This window comes from Hyalella azteca, unplaced genomic scaffold, assembly GCF_000764305.2.
Source record: "Hyalella azteca isolate HAZT.00-mixed unplaced genomic scaffold, Hazt_2.0.2 contig11629, whole genome shotgun sequence".
Classification (NCBI taxonomy): domain Eukaryota; kingdom Metazoa; phylum Arthropoda; class Malacostraca; order Amphipoda; family Hyalellidae; genus Hyalella; species Hyalella azteca.
In genome coordinates this window covers 556,822-568,151 of record NW_025941620.1, presented here as the reverse complement: position 1 = coordinate 568,151, position 11,330 = coordinate 556,822, and the positions used below count along the sequence as shown (strand labels likewise).

The following is an 11,330-nucleotide window of genomic DNA, read 5'->3' as shown; positions in this document are numbered from 1 at the left end:
ACTCAGTCAAGTTTTGCGAGTACGGCCCCAGTTACGTTTTTATCGACGTACTCGGGGTCATTAGAGACAGAGGCTGCTAGCACCTGACCTTAACATGTAGTCCAGTGAGCGGACACTTTCTTCACATTCTGCAGCTTCAGTTAAATATTTAACAAGGCCAGGGCAAAACTGAACATTCTAAGCCATTACAAAAATGCGCTAAATTTGCAAAATTTCTGCAAATTATTCAGTAAGCGTTTAACGATTATAACTAGTATCCATATTTTTAGTTATTCAAGCATCGTTTTCTAAAATAATTTTATATGTTTTTGAAATAAAAATTATTATTTCAGCTGCGCAAGTTCTTCAAATTTGCGTGTGAGACTTATATTTAAAATTGGAAACTTGAAGAAAAGGACACTCTCTGTAATTCATTCTATGTCACTTTCTGAGACACTTTTTTTTCATTCGTATGACGTTTCAAGTGAATCATTCATTATCAATTACAATCTGCTTAACTATAGGATATTTATACCAATAAATCACTAGCCATGCACGTCTGATTATTTATATACCAGGAATTTAAAAGTAAAGAAAATAGCCAAAAAGTTCACCATTTCTTATAATCGAAAACGTTTCGGAGTCCAGCTCCATCGTCAGTTCAAAACCTAGAACACAGGTATAAACAATTAGTAGCCTAAAATTCATATTCAAACAATTCACCTAAACTTGAGGACATTAGAACTAAAATTGAAGCTAACAGAAATAAAAATGAGATAACATGTAGAGAGGGTACTATCTATTTACAATTTCTAGAGGATAGGAACTGAATGCAGCATTTAAACTGGGTTTCTGTTTGAAAATATATAAAGATACTAAAATTCGTAGGTCAGAAACACCGGTTGTGGAGGCTAAAACTCTAAAGTCACTATTGGACACCGGGACGTTGCACCTGTCTCTTATACACATCTAGATGTGTATAAGAGACAGNTACATTTCTAGATGTGTATAAGAGACAGGGCCACGGCTATAAGCTAAAAAAAGTGCGCTGCAACTTCTCCACGCGACAAAATTTCTTCTCGCTTCGAATCACCGACATGTGGAACAGCCTCCCCGATGACATCGTTGGCGCTCCGAGTATGAACGCGTTCAAGAACAGACTAGATAGAGCTATGGAAAAATATATGTTCAGACTTGAATTGCCTAGCACCATATCAAACCCGGTGGAAGTCTAGTAGCTATTTCAAACAATCGTCAGTCTTGAAAAAATCAGGTCAAAGGACACGATTTTAGATCTTCTGTAAACAAGTCACGAAAAGTACAAGAATCGGTAACAGGTCTACTCAGGCCTACTATTCGGCGCCGACATCACTATGTTATGTTATGTTATGATACGGTAGCGAGAACGAATGAATACTGAGTTACAAAATCGGAGTAATCGAAAGCGCAATTTGTTCATCGCGATGAAGTAATTGAATTGAAATCAAATTATCATATTAAGATAAAGATAATAATACATTAAAGACAGTAAAGTAGAAAATTTGAAACTTAAAACTCAGTCAACTTATCTACCTCAATTTCCAATCATCACAAGTCTTCAAGTTCATCTCAAAATCATTGATGATCAAAAATCCTACGCTGTGCATACGACATCATGCGTGACACTTCAAACTCTTGAGAAATTCAATCGTCTATAGAGAGGAGAAATGTGAGTACAGCGTCCTATAATACATAGTTACATTTAACTATCTTCTCACACTCGGAGCTAGTAGCAGAGAAAAATCTTGAACCTTGGACTGAAGTTTCGCCTTATATCCAAATTTAGCAAGACCATGAAACAAATTGCATTTGAATGCTGAGAGATAAAAATGGCAATAGTATCGATATCAACACTCGTTTGAAAGATCAAATACGAACTGAAGCACTAAACAACTAGGCTCGTCGACGCTGATAATTCTTAAATATATATAGTTTTAGCAATGTGAAAAGTACTTCATAACATTCACGAAATACGAGGATATGCCGTTATTGTGATAGGTTATTTCTTAATACCGCAATTTGCATACTTGGAAAATTCGTGCCTTATCCTCAAAAGTCTTTCTAGAGTTTTGAACACACACTAAAAAAATGTTAACAACGCACATGGACAAGCAAAAAGTATAGATCGAGGATTCCAAAAGTGGTGTATATGTGGGATGCATGTAAGCCATGTTCGTGGACAGCATCATTCAATACCACTACACAAATATATACCTTCCACAGCGCCAGCATGCCACAGGACAGAGCAGTCTACGAAGTTATGTTTAGACCTATGACGCCCTAAGTCCGCTGCCACTGCTCAAATCGTACAGGGTTCATGGATTTGCAACCCCAAAATGGCCCTACCTACACATAACTATATAACGTAGTTCTACGATCGTACGTCTGGAGTACGACAGGATTCCGAGAACAACAAATTTGAAGAATTTTTTATATAATAATATAAATTTTGCGAATATGGGTTTAAATAAGAACACTACATAATTAGTAGTGTGAGCGAGAAAAACTCGGATGGGGAAAAAAACTCCAAAATAGCGTTTGGGTCTTGTGAACAAATCTCGCCAAATTTGTGTCTTCATTGAACCAAATTTATTATTCCATAAAAAACGAGTATCCATAAGAAAGTGATTGACGAGAAAGTGAAGCTTTATAAAGTTTCGTTTCATAGAAATTTTTGAATCCTACACATGATTTCACACAGAGGTGAACAGTAAACACCTACCAGCGTATGTTGTTACTACTCCAGTCGCGCGGCGTGCCGTTGAATCGCTTGAAATGCCGCTGTTACCGCACGCGAGCACCGAGCAGTCCGAGCTGCGAGCCGAGCAGTGTCTCCCAAGGTGTGTTCGAGTGAGGTTGTGTACGTTGCTGGATTTTACCGCTCACCATTACTAGTGCTCCACTCTTTTGCACTTATGTATTCATTGTCTTAGGATAATTTATTATATGATAGTTATTTTATACTTCACAGTACAGTGATCTTATAAAGTAGGTAACAAGTGCCTTCAAACAGTGGTGATTTTAACAAGCCGGAGAGGTTACGTAGCATCCTTGGCAGGTAAGTCTGGACTTCATGTTTATTGGTAGTCAGTTCACTGCCTTCCTTATCTAGAGGAAACACTACAACTTTTGGTTATTACTTGGAAAGAATCAGATCCATGGCTATGTGATGAATAACTCGAAGGTAGCAGATGTATTGCTGGTATTTCGTTACCCATTTCTCTTCGTATTGATAATAAATTTGCTACGCTGAACTGCAGAAGTATGTAGGCTACCGCTACGTCTGCAGTAGGCCAGTAGCCACTAAAAGTTACGCATGATTTATGACAAAACTGTAGTTTTTAGTTTATTCTAAAGATGTAGTGTGCTTAGAAGATTCGTAGTGACTATTATCTTCATTCCATCCAGACAGGATCTATTGAAATCGGAATAGTAGTTTACGAATCCTATTATCCGTGTCGTCACGTAGCAAGGAATTCTGCGATTTGCAAATAAATTCAATATTTTACGTGTTAATTTTGAAGCTGTTTTACGTCCGCTTCTTGGAAGCTAACGTGCATTTTATTGACGAATAAGTTCTTAAGTGTGATTACAATTTTTTATTGGTGCCTCGTAACTTAGCCTTGCTGGCTGTTTACCAATAGCGTGTCATCAGCTATTTCGTAGGACCAAGATGAGACGTGCCTTGAATTTCTATCCTCTACAGTCTACTCTCTAGAATTGGACCGTCTACGTTACTGCCTGTGCCAGTTATTCAGGCAAATTTTCAATTTATCAACTGCTTGATGTCCATTCGATATCTGATAATCTGATACCCCCTTCCTAATAGCTTAAGTATATATTTGTGTGCCTGTCTAATTTTCGCCTATGCGTATAACCAGTATTGAAGGAACGGTAATTTTATCGAAATTCAGGTAAATATTTCCGTGGTGTTAGTCCATAGAATCCTTAATAAACCTATTAAACTAAAGAATTGATATTGTAGCTTCGGTCTGCCAGATATTTAAAAGCATATTCTCTGTTATGTTAACGCTAATTGTAATGAGACTTGTACTGGCAATGACAACTGGCTATTCAGGATTTCGACACGCCCATGGTCGCCGTTATACATTAGTCGCCGCTGGAGCTTTTGATAGCGCTGGCGTAATTCTCCGCATCCGCAGTCGTGAGGCACATCAGTAGCAGATATTTGTAGTTACTCCTGCTTCATTTACGTCCATTGAATTATCATAACAAGCTCATACTGTGCGGAAATGTCTCGTGTTTCCTTTGTTGTGATGTGGCTGGCTGCTCTCACTTATTTTGCATGCACGAAATATATTTAGGTGATCTTAAGTGCTTAAACTAAAGAAATTTATAAAAAAAATATTTGGTTAGAACTTAGACCGAGCACTTATAGGGCTTAAGGTCAAAATGGTCCTAATTATTATGACTTTTTTTTATTTCCTATAGGATTAAAATTAACAGCATGAAAGTCACAAATTCCTTCACTGGATAATTTGATATTAACTAATAGAAATTGGACAAGATATATCTTTGAGCGCTGATAGAAGACCTGATTAGTGCGATGCCTTTGCGTCGCATATAATTTGTGTTTAGTTTTTAGATTGACAGAGCGAGCATTAATGGAAACGGTCGAAACAGAGATAGGTAATAAGTGAATAAAAGGATGAAAGTGAGTGGAAATAAGAGGAAGCTAATGAAAGAGTTCGATGAGGGTTAAATGAAATTTAGACAAAGCACATACAATTGTAAGATTCAGAAACATTCGAAAGATAATTCGTTCGTTAAATGAAATGACTAAAACATGATATAATGGTTCGACGAGGAATTAAAGGGTAAAAATTAAATAAAAGAAGAGGAAGGTTAAAAATAAATAAAAAAGGCCAAGGTACGAGGAATTAAAGGGTAAAAATTGAATAAAAGAAGAGGAGGGTTAAAAATAAATAAATGAAGGCCAAGCGACGAGGAATGAAAGGATAAAAATTAAATAACAGAAGGGGAAGGTTAAAAATAATAAATGAAGGCATAGCTTAAAAATAAAATGCGTGAGGGAAGGGACCGGCAGTTATTGAGGAAGCCCCTCATGTGCTGGTGGGGAGGGCACGGAAATGCCTCTGATGTGACGCTAGTGAGGGTAACGCAAGGGAGGGTAACGCAAGGGAGGGTAACGCAAGGGAGGGTAACGCAAGGGAGGGTAATGCAAGGGAGGGTAACGCAAGGTAATGTAACGACGCCATGCCAGCGGCGCTGTGGCTCTAAGTGGTTCTAAGCCAGTGGTTCTAAGCCGCCATGCCAGTGGTTCTAAGCCGCCATGCCAGTGGTTCTAAGCCGCCATGCCAGTGGTTCTAAGCCGCCATGCCAGTGGTTCTAAGCAGCCATGCCAGTGGTTCTAAGCCGCTATGCCAGTGGTTCTAAGCCGGCTGTCGATCTGTTGCCCGTGACCCTTTGAATCGCTCATCGTATTTTTAGCTCACTAGGCCTACAGCTACGGTGGCCTACAGCTACGGTGGCCTACAGCTGGCGTCAGCTTTGCTACGATAACCTGCTATAAGCCTACTCGCACTATCATAGTAATCTTGCTAGGCATATATATCTCCATACATGCTATGCATTATGATGATTCACACTTGCTTTCTCTTCTGATGCTCTAAACTTGCCATGCCTATAGATGCTCTACACATGTTATGCCTATTCCAGTGCGTTCAAGAATGGGAATTTTCCTTAAAATAGTCTTCCTCCAATTGCAAGGAGGGCATCACCGGAAAGCTTACGCCCTGATAATTACTTAGGCATTACACGGGTGAATATGAACACCTCAACATAATCACATCAATATCATCACACCAATATCATCGCATCAATATTATCACATCAATATGATCTCGCCAATATCACCACGTCAACATCATCCTATTGATACAATCACACCAATATCATTATCATCACATCAATATCATCATATCAATATCATCATATCAATATCATCATATCAATATCATCATATCAATATCATCGTATCAATATCATCATATCAATATCATCATATCAATATCATCATATCAATATCATCATATCAATATCATCGTATCAATATCATCATATCAATATCAACACATCAATATCATCACATCAATATCAACATATCAATATCATCGGATCAATATCATAATATCAATATCAACACATCAATATCACATTTCAATTTATACGCACTCACGTTACCACTGTATAAAGTGCGTTTCAAGTTCGTGCAAGTGCATGGCATACGAAGTCACATGACGCAGGTACGAAGCACATACAATGCACGTCACGCACGATCTGTACGAGATGGAATAGCGCCTCAACACCTGTCCAAACAGTTTCTATAGGTCAATGTGGGAGAATACTTCATAAAGTAATAACGTGGAAGGACATATTGGGTAAAAAAACGAGACACCTAGAGATTATGATATGTTCTCGAAAACAAAAAAATCAGCTAATGGCGTAAAACGATCAGAAATTACTATCAATGAAATTTAATTTACTTAAGAATTCTAAGCCGCGTGCGCCCAGTCACAAAACCGGTGGCAAGAATAAAGGCTATTATTACAAAGCGCGAAGCACCGTTAGGAGACGAGGATCCCAATTACCTTGATTACAAGATGGTTAAGCCTGGGAAAGATGGACCAAACGGTCGGCCGAACGACTACGCCAGCCGCAACGAAGGGAGAAGAATTCTGATGATAGAAACTTCCGATACGTCCAGCGCTAAACAACGAAATACTATGAATAAAGTTTACAATAAAATATTCGGTAGGCCGAAACCACGATCTTCATTTCCGGGTAAATTGAGATGATTTTTAAAATATATTATCAATAATTTCATAACAAAGTTTATTAAATGGCTAGACGCCGACCATATAAAGTCATTTGTTCATAACGACGATGATATGCTGAAGACGATGAAACCGTGATCGGTGCCATTCAAGTATATATATTTATATAGTTCGAATCAATCAACTTCATTTCTAAAAACGAATAAAATTTCTATTAACCATTCAACTAGATTACTAGAACAACAAGGGCACTTGCTTCAAACCATAGTCCATTCAATTTAACGGTGATCATTGGCGCTTCCGCGGAACCCTTTCTAGGGCGCCTTCCGTCGCTTCACAAAATTACAGAATTGAACAAAAAACTCGTCGGTTCCGTACCAGCGGAAATGAAGGGAATGCAGCAACGACTCGCGACTGCGCACATTCCTGCCGGGGCTCATATAACACCTCCGGCAGCGACGAAGAAAAGCGGTTTATTTATACCTACATGTACGGTAAATATATATATTTTTTCTGTGGGAGGGGGGAAAGCGGTGCATTGTAGGGGGATGGTAGGAATGGGTATATACGAAAGGAGGGGGGGGGGCGATAATTGGCAAATCAAAGCAAATAATCGGTGAGAATTGACGATGAAAGTATCGTAGAATAATGATCTGGCGGAAACGATGGAAGGAAAACACCGTAAATCCTCAATAAATATTCTATCAAAATTTAGAGACACATACTCTACACACATCTTCTGAAAAGACAAATGAATTAACACATTAAAAATAATCGAAAAAAGAATCTGTAAGACGAGAATAGAAGAATGTTGAACGATATAATATGTGTAGAGCATTAACAAACATAGCAGTGTAGAGCAAGAGCAAGTGTAAAGCACTAGCAGGCATAGCATATGTTTATAACACGAGCATTAAAGGCTCGGGCACTGGTGTAATGCGCAAGAAAGAATTACGCGTGTTGATGCGTAATTCCGACTAGGTGGTAATGCGCGTGTTCATTCGTAATACCGACTATAGGTGGTAATGCGCGTATTGATGCGCAAGTCCGACTATAGGTGGCAATGTGCGTGTTGATGCGTAATCCTGTTTTGGTGGAAATGCGCACGCACATCATGGACAGCGAGAGTGCGTGTTGACACGTAAAGCGGTGCACCAGTTTGTGGCGTAGTGAAGCCGTGAACCGGTTTTGCGATCCTCCTTTTTTTATTGTTTTTGTCAGTTTGTCCACATTTGAGACTGCCAATCCGTGTTGACGAACCTGTTCTGCGGAACCAGGTCTCAGTTTAGTCTGGCTTACCCTCCTCTGTCTCCTCCTCCCTCATTCGTTGCTCTACTCCCTCCACTTTTTGATTTATCGTCTTCATTTTACCCGCGTCAGCAAATACGGGTATGCGCACGTCATGGCTGCTTTTTGTGTTTCTTATTTCCCACTTTCTTGGCTCTCGCACCTTTCCAGGTTCTCAACATTTGCCTCTATTCTATAAATCATTTTCGTTTCCTGACAAATTTTACTTTATCTTTATTCTGCCAACTCCTTCACATTCCTCTTTCCTCTTTGAGAATATCTCGTTCTTCTTTTGTTTTGTCGGTTTTCTCCCACAGTTCCTTGCCCACGGGCTCAGATGTCGGGACTGGGTCCCAGGACGATCCCAAACTGGATTATTTCTTCTTGTATTCCTCTTGTTTGCCGGCCTCGCTGGCATCAGGTTGCCAAATAGAGTACAGAATAGATTAAAATTCGACCACAATTCAATTATATTCAACATAGCCATTTTCTGCCCCAGTTACTGTTCAAATGAGGCTTGTCAACCACGTGAACGGAAAAGCGGTGATGGTGTATTGCCGCAAACAAAAAATTTGTTCCATAAAGACGAAAACGATGAAAAAAATTTAACGTTGTAAATTATAAGATATCTTATATTTAAAATAAATCTCCTGGTGCTGGCATTCCGATTAATTTCCACGTAGATTCGATCAAAAATGAACTCAAGTATTACATGAATACGCACTCATATTTTATATTGCATTTCGAAGTGGAAATGCTCATAGCCATTACGGTAGAGGTGTCATGGAAAAGACTATGTTTCACGGAAATACATTCATGCTCAAAGTTGTCGTTCTATTCCTAGCCTATTCCTATTACAATCTTATGTACGTAGTTTTAACATGAGCATTACGAAAATGAGAATCTGAGAGACCCATTTTTGTTTTTGAGCACGACATTCACCGAGACTCGTATAGTATCACCGCTACTCAGTTGTGCATTTCAGTATTCTGCACGCACTTCACACTGCTCAGTATATATGGGCAATGTAATAAATGTGTGTTATAATTATGGTACAACTAGCTATGCGTACTGCACTGTATGCCATGCTTGCTATGGGTAATGCCGCGCTGTTGCTGCTCACTGCATCGTTGTTGCTGTTACATGATACCGAGCTGTGGTCATGTCAACAAGGCGCTTAGTTTACAGGCACATGGTCTGCATTGCGAGACTTATGGCGCACCTCAGTCACGTTCGCGTTCTTATTGGTGGGCAACAAGTGCCTGAATACCTCTGTTCAAGGTACTGATATGACGATTACGAGTGCATTGTACCGTACAGGCTTACAGGACCAGTGTTTCGGACATGTGTTTTTGTTCTGATACCAGCGGTTAAATCCCACTGCGGCTCTGAAATAAATGCTAACTTTGGTTGTTGAGTGTTCATGGATTGTCTTTTGAATTCAAGATTTTTTGCGACCAAACCGCTTACACATGTGTCGATAATTATAAAATCTAGGTATCGTGGTAATAGTGAAGAATTGTAAGCTTAATTTGACTGTGGGTTCATATTGAATAGTGGTGCTCAAGGAAGTGCAGAATAGTGGTCAAGCTATCTTGGGCCTGTGCGTTGTAGTTGAGATTTGAATGTGTACAATTCATCAAGCAACGTAATCACATAATTTGAAAGCTAGCATAATATGCTGAAGCGATAACCTTTGCATTGCAGGTTTTGGGAAACTTTATATTCTCCATGTGTTGATTTTTAACAGTGCTTCCATATTCAACATCCTGCCACTTGTGAGGCTCACTTAGAACAACGCTAGAGTATTTGACTGATGTGGCCTGCTATATATCATGGTGATGTGCTGATGTTTAAACTCGATTCTCGGGCTCTGTTTGTTGTCTCTTTCAGTCGATGTTTATTGGTGCTATGCTGGCTCCTCCATCAACGGTGGTTTATAGCTTGATTCCTACCTACATTAACGATGTTGGGCCAACACATTTGTTTGTGTGATGTGCCTCACTTGTAATTTATGACAAGAATTAAGGATGGAAAATCTTGCTCGTATAATTATAAAACACGTATATAATAAGTGTCGGTGTCTATACCATAATTTATTTTGCAGTGTATATAATTTGCTTGGGATATTTCTTTAACCCATTAATGCCGAGCGGTTCCATTTGGAACCAGCGGGAAAAATGGATTCATAATAAAATTGAATGATCAAATAAATATAGAAGTGGATGCTTAGGTTTGATACACATCTGACATCTTGTCCTACTTTAAAAATTCGCTAAGTAAACGTAAGTACTTACGCTCTATTTTCTTGTCTATGATTGGTGAATTTTGCTTGAAAGGCCGTCAATGATTGGCTGATGAACTTACGATCTCTTAACATTTTTTGAAAGTATAGGCCCTGTTCTGGCAACGTTTGGTTCTGCTGCGCCGACTACTCCCTGTTCAGTTAACATTCAAAGATTATAAGAACCAAGTGTCAGACAGGAAAGCTTGATATCAAAGCGGAGAAAGATGAGTAATTCGTTCTAAAAATATATTATTTATGAGTCAGATGCAGAATTTTATCGATAAAGTTAGTACTTTTAATGCTGTATATGGTATTGCGTTATACAATGTTTCTAAAGAAATTTAGGTCATGAAATATATAGCCCGGTTCTAAATGGGACCAAGCTATAATTTTTCATATACAACGAAAAAAGGAATATTTGAACATATTTTTTATTTATTACCGTCACAAGTGATAATATTCTTACATGAAACCAGAGAAAAATTCAAACAATAACTTTCGGCATTAATGGGTTAATTTGTACTCTTTTAATTTATAAAAGTTACTTTCTTCACGGTGCTACTGCTACGTTTCTTGCCGCATGTTTCTTGCATTACTACTGCTACACTTACTACTGTATGTTACTAATGCCAAACTTGCAGCTGCTACTTCAGCTACTGCATTACTACTGCTACACTTGCTGCTACTTCTACTGCATTACTACTGCTTAACTTGCTGCTACTTCTGCTACTGCAGCTTAATTTCCAAGCGTCCAGACTTGACCTCATGACCGTCCGGTGACTCATGCTGCACCTGCTGCTGTGCAGCGCGAGTGTTAACGTGCTGCTGCTGCTGTTGTGCTGCTGCTGCTGCTGTTGTGCTGCTGCTGCTGCTGCTGCTGTTGTGCTGCTGCTGCTGCTGTTGTGCTGCTGCTGCTGCTG

At 39.0% G+C, this 11,330-nt stretch overlaps 1 protein-coding gene across 1 annotated transcript in view; it reads left to right on the top strand.

The window, feature by feature from the left end:
• The first annotated feature begins 2,868 nt into the window (after positions 1–2,868).
• Positions 2,869–11,330, top strand: part of LOC108676463 (spectrin beta chain, non-erythrocytic 1) — a 122,984-nt gene continuing 114,522 nt past the window's right edge. Inside the window, 1 exon segment of the mRNA XM_047882914.1 lies at positions 2,869–3,076. The gene's annotated coding sequence lies outside the window, so the exon portion shown is untranslated.